This window comes from Nyctereutes procyonoides, unplaced genomic scaffold, assembly GCF_905146905.1.
Source record: "Nyctereutes procyonoides isolate TBG_1078 unplaced genomic scaffold, NYPRO_anot_genome, whole genome shotgun sequence".
Classification (NCBI taxonomy): Eukaryota; Metazoa; Chordata; class Mammalia; order Carnivora; family Canidae; genus Nyctereutes; species Nyctereutes procyonoides.
Genome location: NW_026575043.1, coordinates 39,062,205 through 39,075,354, shown reverse-complemented (window position 1 = coordinate 39,075,354; position 13,150 = coordinate 39,062,205).

Here is a 13,150-nt window from a genome sequence, read left to right as displayed (position 1 = left end):
CTTCTCACAATATTGTCTTGAGTGGTGACATCAGGAAAAATTTATAGTGCAAAGACATTGTCCTATGTGCTCTGTGTTACCTTAGTGACTGGAGGATGTGGGTACTATGGCCAACAGAGGGTGCTGCATGATGTTCTGAAGTGCCAGACAGCTGGTAAACCACTCAGCTGGCTCTAGGGAATTTGGGCAAACTGTGTACTCACTCATGAGTGACTTTCCTCCACCTGTGATGCTCATTCCCCCATCACCCCATGAGCTTCTGGGTCTGGCTGTCCTATTGATTCAGCTTTAGGTCATCTCCTTTTCTTCTGTAGTGTGTTTTTCTGTGGGATATTTTCATGATATCATTCTCCATTTTTTTTTCCTAAGGAAATTGGTCTGTTTAAATGTTTTATCTTTAGTGGGACTTTGTATTTTCCAAAAAAGTAGATATTTCTTCCATTGTTTTTATTTTTATAAATTTTATTTTTTAAAAATATTTTATTTATTTATTCATGATACAAACAGAGAAGGAGGCAGAGACACAGAGGAAGAAGCAGGCTCCATGCAGGAAGCCTGACATGTGACTCGATCCCTGGTCTCCAGGATCACGCTCTGGGCTGAAGGTGGCGCTAAACTGCTGAGCCACCCGGGCTGCCCTCTTCCATTGTTTTTATTTATGTTTTATTTTTTTTATTTTTCCACATTTTATTTATTATTATTTTTAATAATAAATTTATTGTTTATTGGTGTTCAATTTGCCAACATACAGAATAACACCCAGTGCTCATCCCGTCAAGTGTCCCCTCAGTGCCCGTCACCCATTCACCCCCATCCACCGCCATCCTCCCCTTCCACCACCCCTAGTTCGTTTCCCAGAGTTAGGAGTCTTTATGTTCTGTGTCCCTTTCTGATATTTCCCACACATTTCTTCTCCCTTCCCTCATATTCCCTTTCACTATTATTTATATTGCCCAAATGAATGAGAACATACACTGTTTGTCCTTCTCCGATGGACTTACTTCACTCAGCATAATACCCTCCAGTTCCATCCATGTTGAAGCAAATGGTGGGTATTTGTCGTTTCTAATGGCTGAGGAATATTCCATTGTATACATAGACCACATCTTTTTTATCCATTCATCTTTCCATGGACACCGGGGCTCCTTTCACAGTTTGGCTATTGTGGACATGGCTACTAGAAACATCGGGGTGCAGGTGTCCCGGCGTTTCATTGCATCTGTATCTTTGGGGTAAATCCCCAACGGTGCAATTTCTGGGTCGTAGGGCAGGTCTATTTTTAACTCTTTGAGGAACCTCCACACAGTTTTCCAGAGTGGCTGCACCACTTCACATTCCCACCAACAGTGTAAGAGGGTTCCCTTTTCTCCACATCCTCTCCAACATTTGTGGTTTCCTGCCTTGTTAATTTTCCCCATTCTCACTGGTGTGAGGTGGTATCTCATTGTGGTTTTGATTTGTATTTCCCTGATGGCAAGTGATGCAGAGCATTTTCTCATGTGCATATGGTCATGTCTATGTCTTCCTCTGTGAGATTTCTGCTCATGTCTTTTGCCCATTTCATGATTGGATTGTTTGTTTCTTTGGTGTTGAGTTTAATAAGTTCTTAATAGATCTTGGATAGTAGGCATTAATCTGATAGGGCATTTGCAAATATCTTCTCTCATTCGGTAGTTTGTCTTTTAGTTTTGTTGACTGTATCCTTTGCTGTGCAAAAGCTTCTTATCTTGATGAAGTCCCAATAGTTCATTTTTGCTTTTATTTCTTTTGCCTTCGTGGATGTATCTTGCAAGAAGTTACTGTGGCCGAGTTAGGACTTCCAGTACTGAAGAGACTGTCTTTCTTCCAGTGGATCGTCTTTCCTCCTTTGTCGAATATTAGTTGACCATAAAGTTGAGGGTCCATTTCTGGGTTTTCTATTCTGTTCCATTGGTCTATGTGTCTGTTTTTGTGCCAGTACCACACTGTCTTGATGACCACAGCTTTGTAGTACAACCTGAAATCTGGCATTGTGATGCCCCACATATGGTTTTCATTTTTAAAATTCCCCTGGCTATTCGGGGTCTTTTCTGATTCCACACAAATCTTAAAATAATTTGTTCTAACTCTCTGAAGAAAGTCCATGGTATTTTGATAGGGATTGCATTAAACGTGTAAATTGCCCTGGGTAACATTGACATTTTCACAATATTAATTCTGCCAATCCATGAGCATGGAATATTTTTCCATCTCTTTGTGTCTTCCTCAATTTCTTTCAGAAGTGTTCTATAGATTTTAGGGTATATTTTGAGACCCATTTGAATGGCAAATGGTTCTCCAACCTTTTATTTTCAGGTTGTAGGTGTCCTTCTGTCTAAAATGAGTCTCTTGTAGACAGCAAATAGATTGGTCCTGCTTTTTTATCCAGTCTGAAACCCTGCGCCTTCACGTTCAGAGTTACTATTGACAGATATGAGTTTAGTGTCATCATGATATCTATTCAGTCCTTGTTTTTGTGGATTGTTCCACTGAACTTCTTCTTAAAGGGTAATTTTAAGAGTCCCCCTTAAAATTTCTTGCAGAGCTGGTTTGGAGGTCACATATTCTTTAGTTCCTGCCTGTCTTGGAAGCTCTTTATCTCTCCTTCCATTTTGAATGAGAGCCTTGCTGGATAAAGTATTCTTGGTTGCATGTTTTTCTCATTTAGGACCCTGAATATATCCTGCCAGCCCTTTCTGGCCTGCCACGTCTCTGTGGAGAGGTCTGCTGTTACCCTAATATTCCTCCCCATGAAAGTCAGGGACTTCTTGTCTCTTGCTGCTTTAAGGATCTTCTCTTTATCTTTGGAATTTGCAAGCTTCACTATTAAATGTCGAGGTGTTGAACGGTTTTTATTGATTTTAGGGGGGGATCTCTCTATTTCCTGGATCTGAATGCCTGTTTCCCTTCCCAGATTGGGAAAGTTTTCAGCTAGGATTTGTTCAAATACATATTCTGGCCCTCTGTCCCTTTCGGCACCCTCGGGAACCCCAATTAAATGTAGGTTTTTCTTTCTTAGGCTGTCATTTATTTCCCTTAATCTGTCTTCATGGTCTTTTAATTGTCTGTCTCTTTTTTCCTCAGTTTCCCTCTTTGCCATTAACTTGTCTTCTATGTCACTCACTCATTCTTTCACCTCGTTAACCCTCGTCATTAGGACTTCTAGTTTGGATTGCATCTCATTCAATTGATTTTTAATTTCTGCCTTATTGGATCTAAATTCTGCAGTCATGAAGTCTCTTGAGTCCTTTATGCTTTTTTCTAGAGCCACCAGTAGCTGTATAATAGTGCTTCTGAATTGGCTTTCTGACATTGAATTGTAATCCAGATTTTGTAACTCTGTGGGAGAGAGGACTGTTTCTGATTCTTTCTTTTGAGGTGAGGTTTTCCTTCTAGTCATTTTGCTCAGTGCAGAGTGGCCAAAAACAAGTTGTATTGGGAAAAGGAGAAAAAGAGAGGAGAGAAAGAAGGAAAGAAAAGAGAAAAAGAAAAAAGAAAAAGAAGAAAAAAAAAGGAAAGAAGAGAAGAAAACGAGAAAGAAAAAGAAAGAAAGGTGAAAAAAAAAGGGGGTGAGGGAAGCAATCAGAAATCAAAAAGAAAAAAAAAGAAAACAAAAAACAAAAAACATGGGGGAGTATCTTCTGAATCTGTAGACTTTAAGTCCCTTGACTTCCCCTGGAACTGGTCCGTCCAGCTGGTCTTCTGGGGGAGGGGCCTGCTGTGCTGATTTTCAGGTGTTAGCACTTGGGGGAGCTGCTCTGCCCCTGCTTGCTGCAGGGCTCAGTGGGGGCTGTTTACCCTGTGAGGCCCCAGGAGGAACAGCCCCAGTGGCTATGGCAGCTCTGGAGCCCTGGAGTCAGCCCCCACAGTAACTACGGGGCTCTCCGTCTGCATGGCCTGGAGGCTCCTGGGCAGGGCCGCTGACCTGCTCAGCTCGGGGCAGGAGCGTCCTTGCTGTCCTGGGCCCTCCCGGCCTCTGCCTGTCCCGGGGGAGGCCGGATCCTGGGCTGTGTCCCGGCGCCCTGTGCTCCGGGGCCTGCGCTGGTGGATTCGCGCACCCGCCCCGCAGCCCCCTCCGCGGAGCCGCCGCCCGAGCCCCTCTGAGCTGCTCTGGCCCCGCCGTGTGCGCTGCAGCCCTTAGGGAGCTCGGAGCACTCTCCCGGGGCGCAGGTGTCTGTTAGTGTCCCCGGGAGCCCGAGGGCATCCCCGCCCTCCTGGGTCCTGCTCCAACTCCCTGCGAGCCCCTTTCCGCCCGGGAAGGTTGGTGCAGCTCCTGCTTCTCCGGGACGGGGCTCTCCTGTCCTGGGGACACTCCCCTGGCCTCAGCCCGGCTCCTCGCGGGGCCCCTCCCCTTGGAGGCCTTTTGTTTCTTTATTTCTTTTTCCCTGTCTTCCTACCTTGATAGAAGCGCGAACTCTTGTCACTGTAACATTCCAGCTGGTCTCTCTTTAAATCTCAGGCCGAATTCCTAGATTTTCAGGATAATTTGAAGGTTATCTAGGTAATTTGGTGGGGACAGGTGATTTGGGGACCCTACTCTTCCTCCGTCTTGCCCCTCCCCTAGATATAGAAATTCAATAAAATTGAATTTTATATAGACATAGCATTCAATAAATTCAATGCTAAATATAGATATAGCATTCAATAAAATTCAACATCCTTTCATTGTAAAAAAACTCAACAAATGGTATAGAAGTAATGTACTTCAATACAATAAAAGCCATATATGACAAGTCTATCATTAATATATTGAACAGTGGAAAAAAAACCTCTTTTCTTCTAAGATAAAAAAAAAGGCAAGAATGTCCACTCTTACATCTTCTATTTCAACATGGTACTGGAATCCCTAGCCAAAGCAGTTAGGTAATAAAAAAGAACAAAAAGTATATATATGGGAAAATAAGAAAAATTACCTGTATTGCATATGACATGATCTTATATGTAAAAAACCCTAAAGTCTCCACCAAAGAACTGTTAGAACTAATAAACAAATTTAGCAAAGTTTCAGGATACAAAATCAATATACAAAAATCATTGGTCTTTATATATATGAACAACTCTGACAAAAAATTATGAAAACAATCCCATTTACAATAGCATCAAAAAGAATAAAATACTTAGGAATAAATTTAACCAAGACAGAAAAGATCTGTATGTTGAAAACTACAAAACATTGATGGAAAAAATTGAAAAAGATATGGACTTATAGAAAGATATTCTATATACTTGGATTGGAAGGGTTAATATTGCGAATATTTCCATGCTACCCAAAGCAATCTATGGATTCAATGCAATTCCTATCAAAATTCCAATGGTGTTTTTTTAAGAAATAGAAAAGCAGTCCTAAAATTCATATGCAACCACTAGAGACTCGTATAGCCAAAGCAATCTTGAGCAAGAAGAATAAAGCTGCAAGCATCATATTTCCTGATTTCAAAATATATTACAAAGCTATTCTAATCAGAACACTATAATATTGGCATTAAATCAGAAATATAGACCATGAAATAGAATAGAAAGGTCAGAAATAAATTCACATTGGGATCCCTGGCTGGCTCGGAGGCTTGGCGCCTGCCTTCGGCTCAGGCGTTGTCCTGGAGGCCCGGGATCGAATCCCACATCAGGCTCCCTGCATGGAGCTTGCTTCTCCCTCTGCCTGTGTCTCTGCCTCTCTCTCTCTCTCTCTCTCTCTCTCTCTCTCTCTCTCTCTCTCTCGGTGTCTCTCATAAATAAATAAATGAAATCTTAAAAAAAATAAATTCACACAATTATGATCAACTGATATTCTACAAGGGTGCTGAGAACACATCAAGAAAGGATAGTCTCTTCAATAAACACTGTTGTGAAAATACAGAAAATTTTCAGCACAGAAAAAATTCTACTGGACAGTAGTGTCTTGGACCATTTACTTAGCACTTACGCCTGTTTTCTCACCTATAAAATATGAAGCCTGAAATTTTAAAAACTCTAATACCTTCACAATTCCCAACATTCTTTTCTGTGGGAATATTATGTTGTACCTTCCCACCCTACTGAACTAAGGTGTAGTCGTGTGACTATCTTTGGACAATGAAATGAGCAGTAGTGACAAATGTAATTTCTGAGCAGAGATATAAGAACTAGTATGTGCTTTGCAAGTTTTCTTGCCTCTCTGCTATGAGATCAAGCAATGCTATCAATAGAATCTTCTCTGTCAGCTCTATCCTGGGATTCAGATGAAGTGGGCCAGAGCTACAGACCGTCAGGATTGGAAATGGTATATAAGTGAGAAATTAACTTTTGCTTTTATATGACACTGAGATATTGGTGTCATTTGTTACAGCAGCCTAACTTAGCCTATCCTGACTGACATAAGGATTAGGATCAGAAGTAGGGCTGTTAAAGTAATAAAAATAACAAAATGTACACCATTGGCTTTTTGTTGGGCAGTAGATAATTGAATAGATTGTTTTGAAGGTTGCAGATTTGGTTTTCCTTTCATTCATTGGCAAATGTTTCACTAAATTGTCACCTGTGAAACATGGAAGAGGAAAAATAACTTTAATGAACTTATGGCTATAAGTTAAGGTTGGAAAGTAGATTAGAAGGATGGGTTAATTCCTACTGAGGAAATTTTATAATTTACTGCATTTAAGAAATGTGCTTAGAAAAGAGCTGTCACTTTCCCAAATAGAAGGAAAAAGCAAGAAAGAGAATCCAGAAACATAGGCAGAATTGTAAAATTGTGACAGCAAGTTATTCTCAATACCACACCCTTAAAGATAAAATTGAAAATGCACTGGACTGGGATCCCTGGGTGGCGCAGCGGTTTAACGCCTGCCTTTGGACCAGGGCGCGATCCTGGAGACCCAGGATCGAATCCCACGTCGGGCTCCCGGTGCATGGAGCCTGCTTCTCCCTCTGCCTATGTCTCTGCCTCTCTCTCTCTCTCTCTCTCTCTCTCTCTCTCATAAATAAATAAAAATTAAAAAATATATATATAAAAAAAGAAAATGCACTGGACTACTAGGTATTTACCCCAAAGATACAAATTTGGTGATCCAAAGGGGTACTTGCACCCCAGTGTTTATAGCAGCAATGTCCACAATAGCCAAACTGTGAAAAGAGCCCAGGTATCCATTGACAGATGAATGGATAAAGAAGATGTGATACACACACACACACACACACACACACACACACATCAGAAGGATTGCATGTCTGGGTGGGAGAGGAAAGGGTATTGGACCTTGAGTTCAGTGATGTAGATTTAGCAGCTGTGTCCTGGATATAGTTCCAGCACCTGTCCTTTCTCAGGCCCTGCAGAGCAGGCAATTCACAGTCTGTAGGCCCCTAGGCACATTGGGATGTCAACACACTTGCATGAACTGCCCCTCATCTGTAAGGCCATTGGGGAAAGGACAAAAGAACCCTAGGGCAGCCCAGGGACCATGGATGGGTCACCATGAACTAGAAGCCTGTCGTCTTTGTGCTCCTCTCTCACTGTACAGGTAGAGACAGGCACTGGGGACACAGGGCAGCCCTCTTGTCTGCTTCATCCTCTCTCACTCAGACCCTGAGAAGCTTTACCCTGGTCTCTGCTTCATCATCTGGGAATGTCTGTGTTTGAAGATATCCTGTCCCAGCCTGTGCTAAACCAGTCGCCTGCCCTCTCTGCATCTCCCAGAACAACAGCCATACTCATCTGCACCATGAGCAGTGGCTTTAGTGTTGTTGCTCTCACATAGCCTGGTACCAGTAGAAATCAGAAAGACCTCCCTAGTATCTCTTGAGGTTCTACTCAGACTCATATAAGCACCAGGGTTCTGGGGTCCCCAGTTGCTTCTCTGGATCCAAAGATTCCTCAGCCAATGCAGAACTTCTGGTCAGATCTGGACTGCAGTCTGAGGATGAGGCTATCACTCTCTGACTGTGCACAGTGGGGCTGGTCACAGCGACATAAGGTGATGTGGAAGTGGGACATTAACCCCAGGCACCCCTAGTACTGACCTATGACTCTCACTTTGTTGAAGTTGAAATACACCTATCCTAGTATAAAAAACAAACTCCTACAACTCTACTCAGAAATTCTTTCCATTTTTTACCAAATAAATATAAAGATTCAGAAAAGTAATTCTCAAACAACCATGGTTACACTATAGAATCTGAGAGGGATTTCTGCTGCTAACCTACCTGTGGATTTGAACATCCATTGCATGCAAAGAGCCATCTGCAGTGAAGAATTGCATCCAGTTGGAGAGTGAGCAGAGCTGTGGTCTTTCTCCCAGGGCCTCCTTCATACCCCATAGACCTCAAGTCAGCCCCAAGAAAGACATCCTGCCCTCCCTTCAGGGCTGCCAGCAGTGACAGCCCCTGGTATGGCCTTTGCCATGGCCTTCTGGGAAATGTAACACCAAGGACTAAAATTCAGTTGTGAGGATCAGTGTGGGAGGCAAAAATAAGAAGAAACTGTAGCTGCAGGGGTTGAAAATGTCATATTTTGACATCCATTAGTTTGACATCCATTAGATCCAGAATCAAGAAGAGTCAAAGGTGTATGAGGAGGGTATTCCTTGATTCCAGTGCCCATTCTGGATAGAAGGTCACATTTGCTTCTTCCTGATCTTGTCGAAATATTTTTGTCCTGTACCACATTAGCGAAGGTGGTGGCTATAGGGCTAAATATGTGTGTGTTAGAAACAATGTATTGCCATACTACAAATGTATTTGAATGTTTCTATTTTATGTGTTTTTATGAGAGGAATTTGAATTAGATTTAGTCAAAGGCCCTTTCAAATTCTATTGAGAAAATGTGATTTTCTCTGTTGCTCTATTAACACGATGTTGTATATTAAAAGACCCATCAGTATAGAACCCAACTTGTATATCTGGAGTAAATTACATATGGTCATGATGTATCAATTTTTAATCTAATATTGGAATCTTTTTGGATATGTTTTTAGAATATTTACACCAATATTTCATAATATTAGTCTACTGTTTTTCTTTGTATTTTATTTATCAAGTCAGGGTTATTATATGACTGTTAAACCTGCTTTGTACCCACTTTTAAAATTTTCCATTGTAGGGACTTCTGGGTGGCTCAGCGGTTTAGTGCCTGCCTTTGCCCAGGGCGTGATCCTGTGGTCCTGCGATCGAGTCCCACGTCGGGCTCCCTGAGTGAGCCTGCTTCTCCCTCTGCCGATGTCTGTGCCTCTTTTTCTCTCTCTGTCTCATTAAAAAATAAATAAAATATAAAAAAATTAAAATTTCCGTTTTATTCTTTGTTTCAAAAAAGTTATGAATGGAAGTGTTGGATTTCTGAAGGCTTGTTAATGTTTCCTGTGAAAATAATTACATTTTAAGCCACTTTGTGGAATAGTTCTCTAATAATATTTCTATTACTTCTAAGGAAAATTATCTGCTTATTCATTTCTTTCTAATGGAATGAATTATTTTTTATTTACTAAAATATTTTATTTATTTATTCATGAGAGGCATACAGAGAGAGGCTGAGACACAGGCAGAGGGAGAAGTAGGCTTCCCATGAGGAGCCTGATGCAGAACTCCATCCCAGGTACCTAGGATCACGACATGAGCTGAAGGCAGATGCTCAACCACTGAGCCACCCATGTGCCCAGAACCAATTTTTTAAAGTCATCCCTGGAAAGTGTGTTTTTATTTTTTTCTCTTTTCTTTTTTAATTTATTTTTATAAATTGATTCTTTTCTTTGAGTTAAAAAGGAAGTTCCACAAGTTTTATTCATTAACAACAATGTCCACATAAAGTTAGTTTAGAATCCCACAATACCTTCATTTTTTTAAATAATAAATTTATTTGTATTGGTGTTCAATTTGCCAACATATACCATAACACCCAGTGCTCATCCCGTCCAAGTGCCCACCTCAGTGCCAGTCACCCATTCACCACAACCCCCCGCCCACCTCCCCTTCCACCACAACTAGTTCGTTTCCCAGAGTTAGGAGTCTTTATGTTCTGTCTCCTTTTCTGATATTTCCCACACATTTCTTCTCCCTTCCCTTATATTCCCTTTCAATATTATTTATATTCCCCAAATGAATGAGAACATATAATGTTTATCCTTCTCCGATTGACTTACTTCACTCAGCATAATACCCTCCAGTTCCATCCACGTTGAAGCAAATGGTGGGTATTTGTCGTTTCTAATGGCTGAGGAATATTCCATTGTATACATAAACCACATCTTCTTTATCCATTCATCTTTCGATGGACACTGAGGCTCCTTCCACAGTTTGGCTACTGTGGACATTGCTGCTAGAAACATCGGGGTGCAGGTGTCCCGGCGTTTCATTGCATCTGTATCTTTGGGGTAAATCCCCAACAGTGCAATTTCTGGGTCGTAGGGCAGGTCTATTTTTAACTCTTTGAGGAACCTCCACACAGTTTTCCAGAGTGGCTGCACCAGTTCACATTCCCACCAACAATGTAAGAGGGTTCCCTTTTCTCCACATCCTCTCCAACATTTGTGGTTTCCTGCTTTGTTAATTTTCCCCATTCTCACTGGTGTGAGGTGGTATCTCATTGTGGTTTTGATTTGTATTTCCCTGATGGCAAGTGATGCAGAGCATTTTCTCATGTGCCTGTTGGCCATGTCTATGTCTTCCTCTGTGAGATTTCTCTTCATGTCTTTTGCCCATTTCATGATTGGATTGTTTGTTTCTTTGGTGTTGAGCTTAAGAATTTCTTTATAGATCTTGGAAACTAGCCCTTTATCTGATATGTCATTTGCAAATATCTTCTCCCATTCTGTAGGTTGTCTTTGAGTTTTGTTGACTGTATCCTTTGCTGTGCAAAAGCTTCTTATCTTGATGAAGTCCCAATAGTTCATTTTTGCTTTTGTTTCTTTTGCCTTTCGTGGATGTATCTTGCAAGAAGTTACTGTGGCCAAGTTCAAAAAGGGTGTTGCCTGTGTTCTCCTCTAGGATTTTGATGGAATCTTGTCTCACATTTAGATCTTTCATCCATTTTGAGTTTATCTTTGTGTATGGTGCAAGAGAGTGGTCTAGTTTCATTCTTCTGCATGTGGATGTCCAATTTTCCCAGCACCATTTATTTAAGAGACTGTCTTTCTTCCAGTGGATCGTCTTTCCTCCTTTATCGAATATTAGTTGACTATAAAGTTCAGGGTCCACTTCTGGGTTCTCTATTCTGTTCAATTGATCTATGTGTCTGTTTTTGTGCCAGTACCACACTGTCTTGATGACCACAGCTTTGTAGTACAACCTGAAATCTGGCATTGTGATGCCCCCAGATATGGTTTTCTTTTTTAAAATTCCCCTGGCTATTCGGGGTCTTTTCTGATTCCACACAAATCTTAAAATAATTTGTTCTAAGTTCTGTCTGAAGAATGTCCATGGTATTTTGATAGGGATTGCATTGAATGTGTATATTGCCCTGGGTAACATTGACATTTTCACAATATTAATTCTTCCAATCCATGAGCATGGAATATTTTTCCATCTCTTTGTGTCTTCCTCAATTTCTTTCAGAAGTGTTCTATAGTTTTTGGGTATAGATCCTTTACCTCTTTGGTTAGGTTTATTCCTAGGTATCTTACGCTTTTGGGTGCAATTGTAAATGGGATTGACTCCTTAATTTCTCTTTCTTCAGTCTCATTGTTAGTGTATAGGAATGCCATTGATTTCTGGGCATTGATTTTGTATCCTGCCACGCTACCAAATTGCTGTATGAGTTCTAGCAATCTTGGGGTGGAGGCTTTTGGGTTTTCTATGTAGAGTATCATGTCATCGGCGAAGAGGGAGAGTTTGACTTCTTCTTTGCCAATTTGAATGCCTTTAATGTCTTTTTGTTGTCTGATTGCTGAGGCTAGGACTTCCAATACTATGTTGAATAGCAGTGGTGAGAGTGGACATCCTGTGTTGTTCCTGATCTTAGGGGAAAGGCTCCCAGTGCTTCCCCATTCAGAATGATATTTGCTGTGGGCTTTTCGTAGATGGCTTTTAAGATGTCGAGGAAAGTTCCCTCTATCCCTACACTCTGAACAGTTTTGATCAGGAATGGATGCTGTATTTTGTCAAATGCTTTCTCTGCATCTAATGAGAGGATCGTATGGTTCTTGGTTTTTCTCTTGCTGATATGATGAATCACATTGATTGTTTTACGAGTGTTGAACCAGCCTTGTGTCCCGGGGATAAATCCTACTTGGTCATGGTGAATAATTTTCTTAATGTGTTGTTGGATCCTATTGGCTAGTATCTTGTTGAGAATTTTTGCATCCATGTTCATCAGGGATATTGGTCTGTAATTCTCCTTTTTGGTGGGGTCTTTGTCTGGTTTTGGAATTAAGGTGATGCTGGCCTCATAGAATGAATTTGGAAGTAGTCCATCTCTTTCTATCTTTCCAAACAGCTTTAGTAGAATAGGTATGATTTCTTCTTTAAACGTTTGATAGAATTCCCCTGGGAAGCCATCTGGCCCTGGACTCTTGTGTCTTGGGAGGTTTTTGATGACTTCTTCAATTTCCTCCCTGGTTATTGGCCTGTTCAGGTTTTCTATTTCTTCCTGTTCCAGTTTTGGTAGTTTGTGGCTTTCCAGGAATGCGTCCATTTCTTCTAGATTGCCTAATTTATTGGCGTAGAGCTGTTCATAATATGTTTTTAAAATCATTTGTATTTCCTTGGTGTTGGTAGTGATCTCTCCTTTCTCATTCATGATTTTATTAATTTGAGTCTTCTCTCTCTTCTTTTTAATAAGGTTGGCTAATGGTTTATCTATCTTATTAATTCTTTCAAAGAACCAACTCCTGGTTCTTTTGATCTGTTCCACAGTTCTTTGGTCTTGATTTCATTGAGTTCTGCTTGAATTTTAATTAACTCTCTTCTTCTGCTGGGCGTAGGGTCCATCTGCTGTTTTTTCTCTAGCTCCTTTATGTGTAAGGTTAGCTTTTGTATTTGAGTTCTTTCCAGTTTTTGAATGGATGCTTGTATTGCGATGTATTTCCCCCTCAGGACTGCTTTTGCTGCATCCCAAAGATTTTGAACAGTTGTATCTTCATTCTCATTGGTTTCCATGAATCTTTTTTAATTCTTCCTTAATTTCCTGGTTGACCCTTTCATCTTTTAGCAGGATGATCCTTAACCTCCACGTGTT